Source organism: Glandiceps talaboti, chromosome 22, assembly GCF_964340395.1.
Source record: "Glandiceps talaboti chromosome 22, keGlaTala1.1, whole genome shotgun sequence".
In the NCBI taxonomy this organism is placed as follows: Eukaryota; Metazoa; Hemichordata; class Enteropneusta; family Spengelidae; genus Glandiceps; species Glandiceps talaboti.
Window position 1 is genome coordinate 7,176,413 of NC_135570.1, and position 16,409 is coordinate 7,192,821.

Here is a 16,409-nt window from a genome sequence, read left to right on the forward strand (position 1 = left end):
ATTTCCCCGGTCGAAATCCTTGGGATCCTGAACGTTGGATCTCGTAAACTACATCAGCATCCACCAACTATACTTGCGGTACTGTACCTTGTCACGTGCGACCTTGTGTGCGACCCAGGGTCACGGAACAGATTGCCTTTTACAAGAAACCACTACGAAAACCTGTTGCAATTGATCATCATAAACGTGCCACTTCTCACCTCTGACCAAGGCAAGCAATCTATCAGTGTCACAAAAATGCGTGTAAAATGGCTTAACCTAGGAGCGAAAATCTACACTTTAGAAAATCTCATCTAACCCAGTAATTGTTATGGCCTTCCCCACCGACATCCGGGAATGCGGTAGTTATCAGTACAAAAAAAAAACAATTGGAAAGGACAACAAAAGCTTTATTTGTAGTGCTGTGTGGAGATTTGTTGTTTGTGGGGGGGGGGGACTATAACCATTTACGGCTAAAAAGTAGCTTCTGAGGACACTGCTCTGAAGTATGTAAACCATATGTTGGTGAGCCATCGTCGAAACGATAGGACATTATCTCATTGAACAAGGACGACTGTTTGTCTTACCTCGGCCATGAGGTGCCAACATGTAGCACCGAACGCCAGTCACCGCTAATTGCCTCCTGTTACATCAATTAGTTTACATTGTCTACTTAACGTATGTAACGCTATATTTGAGTTTTAATCAAATCTTGACCTTTCAGATACAAGGTCAAGTACAAGACATAACATTTCATTGTATTTTTAATTTGAAAGCTTAATTATAACTCGCTACTTTTAGACTATCCGGTTAAATTGTAATTAATTACTATATGCAAATTGCTTTAATTTATAGTGGTCTGAGATCGGAACAATCTGGATAGGCTGCAAGGTGCGGGGAATGACTTAAAGTCACACTGTCTGACAGTAACGAACTCCTAATATATATATATATATAATATAATTAGGTATTGATTAAAGATAAACCAGTTCTTACTTATACACTGTGTTGTCCACTGATCGTTTTGTTATATTGGTGACCTCTGACCTTGAAGAAATTCAAGTTTGAAACGCGAGCATAAAACGAAAAGATTGGTTAGAAGGACGCTGGTCGACATACATCACTGCATCATGCTTGCCTCTGGAGATTACAAGGCAAAGAAAGAGACAAATATCTAAGGACGAGTTTGCTACTCGGGTCAAGGTAGCAATGCGGGGTATTTCGACAATAAGCTTACGATGACATACGACCTAAACACATTATTTCGAAAACTGATACTCTGGTTGAATAGTACGGAGGAGTACCAAGTACCCACTCTGACGCTTTTGTCGGGTTTGGTAGAATTCCGATGAACACATGAAGACCAAAAACCTTTAGAAAACTGGGGATGGTAAAGTAAACGAACGCTTCATAAAAAGACGAAGGTGCATATTTGCTGAGAAAAAAAATCACATCTGTTTGATTGGATAAAAAGAGAACCCCGCAAAGTTTATAGCCTAGGAGCATGTCTGTTTCAGAGGTTACCATGGATACTAGGCTAGAATGTTTGCGATATGAGAGTGTATGAAATGAACAACAACAATCATTAGAAGGCAGCACGATTTGAAAGATCCTTCACTCTCGAGGTTAATGACCACGTGACATCTTACAATACACCAATTCGCGATTTTGATGATAATCACTTGAATTAGCGATTAATGGTGACCTGCAACCGTATGTAGGGGATCATAACACATAAATAATGGGCATGATCATACGTTTGGTATAATATGGGACAAGTACACTGTTGTCCATACGTTGATAGTACGAATATTCTTGACTCAACTTTGACTGACCCCCTCCCCAACTTAACTTTAGTTTGACCCCCTCAAAACACTTGACTTCAGTCTGCCCCCCCCCCAAGAAAACAAAACAAAACTCGGAGATAGATTGAAAGACGAACCTAATCACTTAAAGACGAAATCATCAAATTTGACTTTTTGCGCACAAACATTTTCATGTCTATTTAAAAAAACATGTTAGTTCGCATGATTTTAGCGAATATAAATGAACCAAAACAATTACGCGAAATTCAAACGAAATGAAATTTCATAAACATTTTCAGTCAATTTAATAAACAAGAATAATTCACACGGTTTCATTTCATTTTTATATACTAGAAAGTTACGCAAAATACAAACAAATATGTTAATAATTTCGTGGGCATGTCATGTGATAACAGAGGGAGTTTAGTTGAGTCATCTTTGCTGTGATTCAGTTTAATAGCAATTGTCCACCCACTGAAGTACTTAAAAAGTACATTGTAATAGTAATTGATAATGGCTATCATCTAACCACCCCGCACACTTAAACCTGAACGTTGATTATAGATATCACAAAGTGAAATTCTTTCCTGTTAGACACACGAGATATATAAACTTCCACTATCATTCAGTTCCTGCATTAGTGCAACAACTCAATGTGGTAACGATAGAGTGATAAGAAACATGGGTGAAATAGGAAGGCGTTTTTCAACACACGGGATAAGTAATGTGCATGTATCTCCACCCCCATCCCTACCACCCACCCACGAGTAGCAAGTAAATTTTCCAATCTTTGATAGTAAAGTTCTATAGGAAACGCGATTACTCTTATAGAAATTTTGGGCTGGTTTTGGGTCGGTTTGGGCTAAATTAATTTGGTGTATACCGCTCAAGTTTATGCTCTAGAATTTGAAGGTTGACGGACGAGTCACATAGATTTTATTAGTCCATCTTCCACGGTCAGAATGCAATGCCAGTCACGCTTAGGATCATATCACTGGTTTGATTTGTTTGGGTTCAAAGCGGCTGTACATAACACAATAGAGAAAGTTAATAGGTTTTTGAAGTCTACTGTCTTCCTCGTCCTTGGCTTGGCGTTGATGTAGGATCACGCTGAGAATGGACTCTTGAAAGCCAATGACAAGTCAATGGGCTAATAATCCGCAAATTGAACGCAACTAACTCAGCAGAAACGTCGATATTTACATAGCACGGCGGAGGCACAGGGGCGTGTAGTATTTCTTAGATTGTTGTTTTCCTTGTTCACAGGCTAAATATAACAACGGTTTGACTATAATTTCCTACATGTGAGGAATTAACACAAGTCTAGAGATTGATACATTTGTAGCAGCAGGATTCGTACGATATTTTTCTTAAGAGAATGACAATTTATTATAATACGTGCCCCTGTGGACAGATGTTTAACTTTGGCTCATATGGAAGTGATCAGATAAGTGTGGCCATGTATCTGTGTATACAGATTTTAAGTACACGATGAATCAGACTTTTATCTTGTTCCAGTGATTACTCGAAGATAACATTGAAGATTAACGGTACTACGAAATATTATCAACATGTATGATTAATTAAGTACTACAGGAAACATTAGTTTATCCCCAATCTACTTGGTATAGATTAGTTGAGTAGATCTACTGGGTGGACAGGAAACCTCCAGGATGATAGAAACAAGGTGACTTGGAATTATCAAAAGTAGGACACTCACTCAATGTCCAGAAATGGAAACCTTTTTGGAGTTTACATACATACATACATACATACATACATACATACATACATACATACATACATACATACATACATACACACACACACACACACACACACACACACACACACACATACATACATACATACATACATACATACATACACTCAACCCATATTGTACGCTCTATAAAATGGGCTTAAATTACACCTGAGGCCAAACATTTGACAGTGTTCACCTGTTGATTAAGGTAATAACTGGAGGTGACTTGTTTTCCATGTTGAAAACAAACAAATATTTATAAAATCCTTACAAACTTAATACTTTGTTGTAAGTTGTAATTAGCATTTGCTTTTGAAGGAAATGTCCAGTGCCTTCCGGCGTCAGTACATTAGTTTGTCATGCATGTAATTCTCTCAGTGTTTTGTGATAAGTTGTATGGCCTTTGAAAATCGACACACTAATACTTTCTTTTGTTAGGTTAACTTTGATTTGTTCGAAGCATACTACTGTCTCACCGTTGATGGTTGTCGAATACCGTATGTACGGAGATTTCCAACTGTAAACAGGATCGAACAGGAAAAATTGAACGTATTCCATGTAAATAACTCTGTATGGTATTGTTGTCGATAATGGTATTCTTTCTGTGGCAAACTAAGTATTGTTTTTTCATTTTTATTGTATCTATCTTTGGTTGTACAAAATGGAATCATATGTCCTTTCAAAACTTTTTCCCACTTGGAGGAATATCAGATCAGTGTCACGTTGTGGAAAGTCAATCGATATGGTACATTTTTTTCAGAGAAAACCTATTGCCCTGGTGTTCAAGATTTATTTCAAGTTTGTTTCGCTGTCTGAGGGCGCTGCTGTTAATCCCAAATTATACTACGGTTCCACGTACAAGCCTGGATTCCGTCTTTTCTCGCTGTCACGTTGGACTGTATGTGTTGTCTAGACACCGAGATCTCTTTATCGGTCAAGTGGAACCCATACTCGATAGTTTATCATTTATTCATTGAAAAACACCAGCTAAAGTTGGTCTACGATCAGCGGGGTGAGATACTGCACGGGTTATGTTTTGTATTGACGAGTTGACATGGACAAACATAGTGATCAATTTACTTTAAGTGATAACTGACCTTGTTCTCAGTAAGGTTGCCAACACGCATAACAACATGTGTAAGTAAACAAATAGTCCTCAGGTCGTCTGATTAAAAATGTCACTAAATATCATGATGTTAAAAATCATGTTTTATCTATTATTGCTTGTTATTAATGTTTACACGCATTGTTTTTCTATTAATTGAAAACTCGAGCTCTGATTTTTGAGGCAGTATTTGTTACAAAAATAAACTCGCTATCTTAGAAATTTAATAAACATCGTCACCTTAAAATGTAACCCTCTAAAAAGTGCAGTAAGCTACTACTTAAATATTACGGTGCATCTCAGAACAAAGAACACTTGAGACAATTTGCATATCTAGTGCCAACTACTTGTAGAATTATGTCTATCCGAGCAGAGGGCGTGTTGTAACCACTCACAAGATTGGTTGTTAATTTGGCGACCAATCTTATCATTCAAAGTGATCGTGGTTGAAAACTATCTTTGATTTACAAAAGAATCGGGTCAATCAACCCGTATTTCAACACATGTAACTATTCAATGTCTCACTTCAGTCCTACGTGTGGTCGGTTAATGTTACTTAATTATCTACATCGAGTTGGTAGTTGATAAATTTGACTTGTTTTAACGTCAACAAAATATGTGCAAGAGATTAAATGAGGAAATGACAGTTTTTGAGACCAGTTCAAGTTTAAATCAAGTGACCTCGATTTCAAACCTTATAGCATTAATAACTGTTAAATCATATTACGTCATGATATATGACGTATTATGTTAATTCATACCTTGTCATTCAGAATGTGTTCAGTGTCTCCGGCCTCCTGCCTTAAACTGAGACCTCCGTCCTACCTTCAATGTTTTGCCTTGGAATGGACCGGAATGCAAGGTCTATAATGCCCACTGTATAGAATCTCCGTGACTTTTGGCCATTCTCCTTGGACTTCCTATTATCATCTGACTTCAATTCAATAACCCCGTTTCAAGAATTTTTTTGGCTATTCAAATTAACAATTGGTGACCTCGAAGTGAGATCTTTGGTAAGACCCCAGACCAATATATAATAGTTCGTCGTACGCTAAAGTTTCGTAATGGTCGGGGGGTAAGTCCGTCAAATTTACTCTCTATGGAACTAATTAAGGATCATTTTTGACAAAAAAAAATATTTGAAAATGCTGCTGATGTGCAAATCCAACATTTGTGCATTGTTTTATCTTTGGAAGGGGGGGGGCGTACGTGAGGTAGCATTGCGGTTATACATGGTTTACGATGATGTAAAGATGGAGACACGAAATTTAAACAGAAGTTCGATCATTTGTACGTGCTGTATTCTTTGCATTGAATGCTTGAATGAACACAAGTACAGGTGAGGGCATGTAACTCGACAATCTCCCGATGTCTGGCTGCAGGATGAAGTGGACGTAACGTTAAACCTTTAACTAGTGGAGAGTAGCATATCAACATTGGAGTTGTATAAACAAGTTGACAGTTGTGCATTCTTCTCAAAACTCTTACCTCATAAGTTGGAGGAAAGCCAAACTAGACAGTGGTGAATAGCCATGAATCCAGGGCCATGCGTCGAAACTCATAACACCTTTTGGAGGTACTATGTAACTCCGCCACGGTATATCTCGCGCCTATTTCAGAAGTTGACGAGCACATATTTCATAATACCTACTCTCTTCCTTTGTTTTCGGTGCGATACTTTCATGTCTTTTGATGAAAATGGGTTGTTTTGACACATGTTATTTGTTTGTTCAGTTAGGGAATTTACTAAAGCACTGATATGCGTTAATCTCTCTTCTACCGGTCTGTTCATCGCTAGACCATGCCAAGAACGAATTTACAGACAGAGCTCTCTTTCAAAACGATTTAGAGCATCGTAAATTGGGCACAGAAACCCTCGTGAATAACTTAACGTAGTTGTGAGCCGCCACTAGTTCACAACCTCCAACTAAATTTATTACGCCGTTGCTATTCACTGCAACATAAAGCGTACAGAAGCGAGACCGACATTCGTTAGTGTTGTTTCACCAACCCTTGTATAATAGAGAACACAATGAAAGAAATTGTCTACGTAAAGTCTTGCGTGCCTTATTTATTGCTACCTCAATGAACATGCAATAGGGTTTCAGTGTAGGCAAATTAGCCAGTCCCTATAAAAGGGGACCACACCGGTGGTGTGTGATCTCCCTACCTACCTATATGCATGCATGCATAACCTACTATACCGTGGCCTAAATACATCTACTGTGACCAGCCATAAACTGTCTGTTGTTGTTCGTAGTCCGTTTTAGATATCGGTTGTTTTTTTGAGCTTTCATATGCAGCAGTAAATCACTGTCTACTCACGAGAAAAGGCAACAAGTTCAGACGACCGGGTTCGGTGAAGGCCATTCACTACTCGTATTTTTATGATAAACATCGGCTTTAAACTTTGAATGACATGGCTAAAGATGACTTGACGGGTCAACCAACGATTTAAGAGTTTCTATACTTAAATTGGTCTATTTATCTGTTGTAACTAGCGACGTGAAACGCTCGCCTCGCCCTCCCCTGCATAATCCATGAAGTACCCTTTACCTGTATGGCATAGTCCAACCACAAATGTCAGACACACCTGGTCAATCGTTAATGCATATCTTACCTGGCTTATAAACTCGAGGAGATTTGAGTCCACACACCACGAAAAACCAGCACACTTTCTTGTTAAACTTGAGTCGAACTATCTCCTGTCACAAGAAATCCGCAAAATTTGACACAGCATGTTTCAGTCAGCGAAGTTTATATGTAGTCGGCTTTAGTAGGAATTACACATATCCTTTTCATACGTGACTTAATGGTATGAGGTATGACCAGTAATAACGCGAATCTGATGCGGTTTTGAAATTTATCTCTCGGGCACCACTTAACACATGTCGGGAAGCAAGGAGCCTGTGATGATCAGTCCGCGGGGGAGCAGGGTGACTATGCCGCGTGTAAGTTGAGATAGCTCTGACGCCATCCAGTCAGCGAACTTCGCCGGGACAGAATGGGAGGGTTCTCGTAAAACGAATGACGTTATCCACGTCTTGACCCAGTTAATTCATTCTGTGTCACAGCTGTATGGACGACTCAAGGTATATACCAGCGGGCACAAAACAATGTGCACACTCGCGTGTATGGGTAGATGAAAACAGTACTTGTCCTGGCCCGGATGTGACAAATTTAGACAGAGCAGACTCATCAAAAGTCGTCCTAACGAGGACACCACGTTATCTTCGTCAGTTCTCCTAAAACGACGTCTGTTTGTATCCGGGGCTCATATGAACGTTACAAATGCGTATACTTATACCGGTGTCTCTGAGTCCGGCTAAACATTTTCCCCTGTTGTATCTACTTTGAACTCGATAACTGTCAATATATCCATCAATCACACCAGTGGTTTGTTGTCAATAGTCGTTTGCGTTGGCGTGATTATACTAACACTTTGGGGTAATGTTTGTATTGTTAGTATGTTTTGTCGTCAGTTGCTGCAAGAATTGACCTCAGATCAAAACCATATAGATAACATCGCCCAAACATTGTCACTTATAGATTTGCAGTCGCAAATATTATGATCAAAGTATTTATTTGGTATGTAAAGCTCAGCTTGAAGCTGATTTTCGATAAAGTTGGCGCTGGTGGGCTGTAAGTACAACCGACCACTCCTTCATGTCGACAAATAGTATACCGTATTGCGTAAAAAAATCGTTTTCAATAACTGAATAATTCACCCTTTGAAGAAAAAAAGTTGGCCTGCAGCATTTTTTTTTGCCGTGGGAACTTCACAGTCTAACGGTGATCAAATATAAGAAAATCCCTTGCTATATGTGAGACGTCTTCTGGTCGCAGCTTTTGTGCTGACAGGCTCGGTAACACCAATTAGGAGTTAGATAAAAGAACCGAGTTGACTCCACAGAATAGGAGGGTGGACCGATTTGAATAAGATGGGGGTTGCTTTCACAAGAGAACAGAATCTCTTATATATTTTCAATATAGTTTTGGCCACCCAGAGACCATTCTTACTTTTAACATGATTCTTCTAGTAGATTTGGAAAGTTCGGTTTCTTTGGAGCTCTTCAACAATCGTCCCCTTGTCCTTCTAGATTCTGCTACGGTTGGGACGATGTACCGATTCACTTTTCCCAAAACACAAGCGAATTGCGCTGCAACCGCAGACCTTGACCTTTGTCCGGATGAAGGCATCGAATGAAATCTAGGCTCCGGAAAGGAAGCCCGGATTAGGAGCATATTGATACAACGCAATTAGTGCAGACACATTTTACGTGAATCTGTGCAATGAAAGTGAGGATGCACTTCCATGTTAACTGTCAAGCCAGTTATATTGGTACATGCATTACACCGCTACCAAACAACATACATTACACGAGTTCATACAATCTTTTCTTCCCCTCAATACGTCAAGGCCAACACAACAGGAAATTGTGGTAAACACACTCTACCCATCTTTTCAGGAAAGGGGAGCCTGAGAAGAAACTTCATCTATGTCTAAGAACGTAATTACGGAAGAAGCAGTTCGCTATTACCGACAAAAATGAAGAGAGAATGCCATTTGCGTCATTGGCAGGGCTATTAAAATCTCTTAGCCTCATCTTCGTTTTTATTCAGGTACAGTCATATGAATGTACAGTATGTGTAGGGTAGTCTTTTACTGTCTTTCTAGTCATCTATAACCTTGCCTTTCACGTTCTCTTCCTATCGTAAAAGGCCACACAAAACTCACAAACACACGTGAATCACAAACTGTGAAAGGTACATGATTTCTACAATTCCACTGATTAATACTATTAACAGACCATTTTTCCGTGTGAGAAACAGTTCTGGGGCTCATGGTCACAGAGTTAATCACCGCACTGGTGTAAATGTGCTGAGACATATCTCGTTATCTTTCCAACGTTCTTTGTGTCTCTTTATTTAAATGTAGTTACCAAGTCATTGAAGGCATTCACCTGTAACCCTTAAATATTTCTCAAACCATGTATGTATGTATGTATGTATGTATGTATGTATGTATGTATGTATGTATGTATGTATGTATGTATGTATGTATGTATGTATGTATGTATGTATGTATGTATGTATGTATGTATGTATGTATGTACGCTCTCGAATGACATACCCATAAACAGATAACGTGGAAGCAAACATTTTATATTTTTACATCATTTGATTAATGGTCAAGTCTGTGAGTGGTAAATCACTTCTCCTGCGCTAAGACGAAATGTCGCCATTAATTCAGCCATGGTATATATATGTATATACGATATAGCTGAGAAGCCTAGCTAGACTCTGGATTACAATGTGTATATATATATTGACAGAATACTTGCACCTCACTTCGGTCATTGAACTATAATTGCGTACATGACAACTGGGTTGGCGCCATTCAAATCAAAATTGTATGACCAGTGATGGGTGTATCCTTAGTATTCATATCATTCTCTGAAAGTTTTCACAATTCTGACGTCACGCAATATTTGTACACGTGATGTGACGCATATCATATCTCGAAATGACGAATGTGGTAATTCGATATATGCGTCATTAATTGAAAAAAAATTGACTATAAAAAGTCCTTTCTCAGAATTTACAGTTCAGAAGCCTTTGTTGATAAACAGTTCTTTCTCAGAATTTAAAGTTCAGAAGTTTTTGTTGATAAACAATTTTGTTTTGATTTCATATTTCCACTTTCGGCGAAGGAGCTAGCCTAGAATCTGAACGTGTCGACCTCATTCTTTTACCGGCAGAAGAAGGAAAATGTTTATATGAGTGGATTTACTTGATTCTATCGGCTAGCGAAAAGCACACAGGAGAGGCTAGTTTTATGTGCTAATATTATTAACTGCGGAATTATTATTTGTGGCTTTGGTAGATTCTAGCTAATTATGCACCAGGAAGGAGTGAAATCTAAATTTGTGTGAGGTACAGGAAGTTTCTATGGCAACGTCTATCTATGGATAATGTATTTCTAAAGCGACAATCTAAAGTGAATGTACACCAGACGGTATAACCTAAATTTCACATTCAATACGGAAGACTAGAACTACGATATTGTTCATTTGATTGACCAAGTCGCATTTTTACCGAGTAACGAAAATGGCGGACCTCTTCAAACTACATTACTATTTTATGACTTATTAGCGACAAATTGAAATTTTACGTGTCATTCATTCATTCATTCATTCATTCATTCATTCATTCATTCATTCAATCAATCATTCCAACATTAGGGATGGGTCAAATGCATGCTTATCGCCAACCACCTCAATGGTGGCTGTTAAATCGTGTAGCCGATGGTGCTGTTGTTACTGTAGTTGTCGTCTTCATCGTCTTCGTTGTTGTTGCTGCTGCTGCTGCTGCTGCTGTTGTTGTTGTTGTTGTTGTTGTTGTTGTCGTCGTCGTCGTCGTCGTCGTCGTCGTCGTCGTCGTCGTTCAGGCTTGCTTGAGCAGGTTTTATAGTCTGACCTGGTGGTCAAGCTCTATACATACCTAAGCTTGCGACATCAGTTTGCGTTAATTTGTAGTGAAAACATTTTTTTTTTGAGTCCGTGCCAATGAAGAGTTTAGCTGTATTTCTGGATTACAACGAATTATTAATTATGTACCGACAACAGAGGATTGGACTGTTAAGTTTTAGTATGATGTCAATTTCACATAAACTAACAACATTATTGTGAAATCAACATGCAACGGTAGGAAACGTACATGCTTTTTTTTTTTTTTTTTTTTTTTTGCAAGAATTGGCATAGAGGATACCGTGACGACAGGCAAACCCATTATTGATTTACATCGCAGCAGGATTAGTCCAACAATTTTGTGTTTGGTGTTAAAATCATTACATTCTTGGCGGATATAAAAACCATCAGTTAACCATAAGCGGATAAATATAGTCTAACCCATCAACCAAGCTGTCAGGTTTGTGTGAGATTCGAATACAAAGTATGTTCTTCAGGAAAACCGTTGTTTACAGACTAGTTCCTGAATATTTGAAACTACAGACGGTATATCAATCTTCAGATTCCTCTTCGAATTAATTAATCACTGTCATGGAAACAATGGTTTATTTATTTTGACATATTTTAGAAAGTTCACTGACTCTTTCCACCAAAAATATATGAAAACCAACAGAAATCGCTATTTTTATGACCGGACGATATCTTTAGGGAGAAACATTGCTGAAGGAAATTCTTGGCTCATTTGCATATTGGCAAATGGTCGTGTTGATCTATTACCGAAGTTATATTTTGTTTTCGCAACACGCAGAACATGAAATGCATCACCTTTTAAACAGTTCTCATGTTTCCAATTCTCTGGGAGCATTAATTTGAGAACCGATGTATTGATTTTGTGCTATTTGCCGAACAGTACGAGGCTATTAGTTCTACCGTTGGCACGCTCTCACAATCCAACTATTTCAAGTAGCCGATATTTTTGGAAGGTTGTGTATTGTAGTTGTTTTTCGGAAAGTTAAATTGACACGCAAACCCGAGAGCTTCATATTTTTTGAGTGTTTTTCTGCCTCGAAGATCTAAGTTTGTGAGATATTTTATACGATGCTGAATGTATACACTAACAAAGTGTGTATTCGCAAGAAAGCACTCTTTGTTACTTTTATACAAATTCAATACAAAAAGACTCCCGATACTATCATTATCAGATTTTAGTTTACGGTGTGTTGCGTTGCAGTAACGATGTAGTGTGATAGCGTGGTTTGCTCTAAGTTGTCCTCCAAGAAAGAACTCTTTGTTACAAATACGATTTTCGATCAATGCGATGCAAATGTAATCTTTATTTTAATACAAGTAAGGCGTAAAAGCCGTTCCTGTGCTGTGTGTTAAAATCATGGCAGCGTTTCAAATCCGTCATTAGTTACGGATGAAGACTCTGTGAAATGTGACTATGTGCATTTAAAATTTCAGCTAGAATTTTCAACCCTAAAATCCAGAAAAGAAACAGCTGCACCAATCAATCATTGCAATTGATCAGTGTTAAGGTTTGTCAAAACAGGTTTTAGAAAGTCAATTTAAAGGCTGCCAAGTTTGTGTCAATGTAAGTGTATAGAGTTCACATGTTTACAAGTTTAGAAAGATGATAGTAAACCTCCCCCCCCCCCCAAAAAAAAAAAAAAAAAAAAAAAAAAAACTACAGGTGTAGAGTTGACGCAAACTTGCAGATGTTACTAGTATCACAGCGACTCAGTCTTTCAGAGACAGGAAACCAGATATAAATAAAATTACCAGATCCTCACCTAGATTATATTCGAGCATTTCAACAACTTCCAAGAATCAATGATGAAGTCTATCAGACATATTGAGGATAAAACCCCCCGGCCCCTCCCCAACAACAACAAGTTCAACAACCACCACCACCCCACCATCCCGTTCCACTGACCCAAAGTATTATGTTACATAGAGGTTAGAAGCGACATACGTTTACAATTATTGTATTTATGTATCAATTAATATATGCCATCCAAGTATACTGATGTCATAGACACGTACATACTGTGAATAATTTAAGAGGTACGGTGAAAGCGCAGCTATTAGGTCTGTCAGTGGCAAACAATAACAGGATATTGCTAAAATCACAACTATAATTCTTTGGATTTAAATATGGTCCAACTGAAATAGAAGATCGAGAACTCCGTTGACTCGTTCGTGATCGTCATCAGGTTGTTCAATTACTTCACCAGGTCAAAGTTCAGATGAGAGAGTTTAATTTGTTATTTTCTTGCGTGCAAAACGAGTATTAGAGTAGCTGTTTACTTAGATACATTGATATTCTATTTCATCGAGCGAGTGGTACGGGGCAGTGTTCCAGAATGTTAAGGTCGCTATCAACAACTGGATTATTTGACATTCAGCAATATAATATAATTGGTCATTTCCTCTCCAAGTATTTCACAGAGTGAACACAGAATGACTGATTCACTCAGCGAGTTAATTCTACTTCACCGTGTACATTGTGAAACAAGGACACATTGGGTATCACGTATCTTTGACCAATAATGACACACACTATGTGGTCACCTATACACAAATCTACCTAATCTTATCTTTCATCTATCGTACCCTAGTCTACCTTTAATAACTTACTCTGTCTGTCTGTCTGTCTGTCTGTCTCTATGTATGTATGTATGTATGCATGTATGTATTTACATGTATTTATGTATGTATGTATGTATGTATGTATGTATGTATGTATGTATGTATGTATGTATGTCTGCCTGCCCGTCCATCCATCAGGCTGTATGTCCGTCTGCTTCTACCTATCAACCTACCTACCTACATATCCATCCATCCATCCACTCACCCGTCTCTCTGTCTCTCTCTCTGTCTCTCTCTCTGTCTGTCTCTCTCTCTGTCTCTGTCTCTGTCTCTGTCTCTGTCTCTGTCTCTCTCTCTCTGTCTCTGTCTCTCTGTCTCTCTCTCTGTCTCTCTCTGTCTCTGTCTCTGTCTCTCTGTCTCTGTCTCTGTCTCTGTCTCTCTCTCTCTCTCTCTCTCTCTCTCTCTCTCTCTCTCTCTCTCTCTCTCTCTCTCTCTCTCTCTCTCTCTCTCTCTCTCTCTCTCTCTCTCTCTCTCTCTCTCTCTCTGTGTGTGTGGCAAAGTCCTGCCAGAATGCCAAAACTATTACTCGTCATATTTGTAAACCTCACGTTTTAACTTTACTGAGAAGTCACTATTTACTTTCAAAGAAAAATGCATAACCTTGTTACACCTACTACAATTGTAAAACTATCTTAATCATTATTCAGGGAAAGTGAATAATCGGGTCAAACTGTGTACTTTTATATAACCCATGGGATACGTTGATAGACATTTCCGTCGTCGGACAATTACATTGAGGCTAATTCCTGAGATCACTCAAAGGCCAAATTTGTTTTTCGCCTGTATGTGGATTTCAAACACACATGACACTGTTCTCTGTTTGTTACTTCTGAAAAGATAAGGATTTCTGCATGGGTTAACAACGACATGTAAAAAGTGTGTAACTGCAATGTGATATCATGGGATTGGCTCGCTATCATAATGACATGACCATCATATGCCCCACTTTGTAAAGTATCTGAATTGATCATCTGTAGCAGTGGGTTGTACTGTTTTCATTTACACCAAGGTGATACATGTGGTTTCGGTTGAAGAGGTGTTCTATATACATAACAATGTAAAAGGCGTTGTGGAATAAAATGGCATGGGCACCTTGACGTGGAGTTGCAATTATGGGTGAATTGACCAAAAGTATTCTTCGCTTAGTAGATAAAATCAATCTCAAAGGCTATAATGCATATGCTTAACTTAGTAAATAACATAAACGTTTCGAGCTAGTCTAGTCGATAATTATCATACAGGAATGGATGACATGTTTGACTGTAATTCTGTTGTCTATATAAGTCAAACATATATATGCTGTGAGAACAAGCTACACAATGTGTATTGACATGTTACCCCTAACACCACCCTCGAGAACTGCTATATTGGTAGATGCATCTGTTTGTTGATTAGTCAGTAGTCTGTTCACTTAGATCACCATGTAAGCACTGAGGTGGTTGTTTTCGTTTGATGGTCATTTAAGTTATGTATTTCATTTTTGTGTTGGTTGGTTGGTTGGTTGGTGTTGGTATGTATGTATGTATGTATGTATGTATGTATGTATGTATGTATGTATGTATGTATGTATGTATGTATGTAGGTAGGTAGGTAGGTATATGTATGTATGTATGTATGTGTGTGGTCGGTTGGTTGGTGAGTGAGTGAGTGAGTGAGTGAGTGAGTGAGTGAGTGAGTGAGTGAGTGAGTGAGTGAGTGAGTGAGTGAGTGAGTGAGTGAGTGAGTGAGTGAGTGAGTGAGTGAGTGAGTGGCATGCTGGGTGGTTTGGTTGGTGTGATGGTTGGCTGATCAGTTTGTTTGTGGGTTGGAGGGTTGGTTGGTTTGATGGTCGGTGGTTTGGTTGGTTCGTTTAAAGGTTCGTTCACTACTCGGAAAGGTTCGTTCACTACACGGATATGGAGGAGGTCGTTATCATAAATTACATTTGGTTTGTATGATTCGTTTTCGTTTTATAATTGTTATAGCTCAAGTTTATCTGGAATTTATGATCAACCAACCACCTTTACTTGGTGGCCACACTTGGATTTATTCCGACACCACAGGCGTAAAATGAAACTGAGTTTATTCATGTGGGACGCATAACCAATTACCAGCAATGACATAAAATAGCCAATAACAGTAATATGAGTATACTTTGCCTTAATAAGTCAATGATTCAAATTACTTCATCACTCAAAACAATTTTTCTGCGTGTAAGGTTACTCTCAGACATTGGACAGAGACATGTCTATTGTTAACTTTCTAGACACAGATATAGAAAAAGTGGATTGCCATTTTAAAATGGCACAATCTGTGTATATCAACTTTTTACTCTAGTGAAAATACAGAAAATCACAAATAAACTGTATTCTAGTATAATGTTAATGATGCATGCCTTCTACGACATTATAATTGTCTTCTGGCATCGTCAGAACAGTTGATTGCAGAGTAGAGATTTCTTCATTTTTATACGTATGATAAATTACGTCATCGGATCGTTCACAAGTTAAATCTTAATACCACTTTTGGGTTCAACCATTTGCAAGAGGTGATTTAATATGCTTCTGTAAGTAGAATACTACGAGTGACTTTTGAATGTGCAGTGAATATTACGCTCCAAAACGTATAAACTCCACTTGTGTCCCTTTAAATCT

The 16,409-nt window shown here is 38.3% G+C and overlaps 1 protein-coding gene across 1 annotated transcript in view; it reads right to left on the minus strand.

The window, feature by feature from the left end:
- The window catches only part of LOC144451949 (A disintegrin and metalloproteinase with thrombospondin motifs 3-like), a 53,772-nt gene extending 45,775 nt beyond the window's left edge, over window positions 1–7,997 (minus strand). The window contains exon 1 of the mRNA XM_078142871.1: window positions 7,275–7,997. The gene's annotated coding sequence lies outside the window, so the exon portion shown is untranslated. The remainder of the gene's footprint in view (window positions 1–7,274) is intronic.
- Between the last annotated feature and the right edge of the window lie 8,412 nt (window positions 7,998–16,409).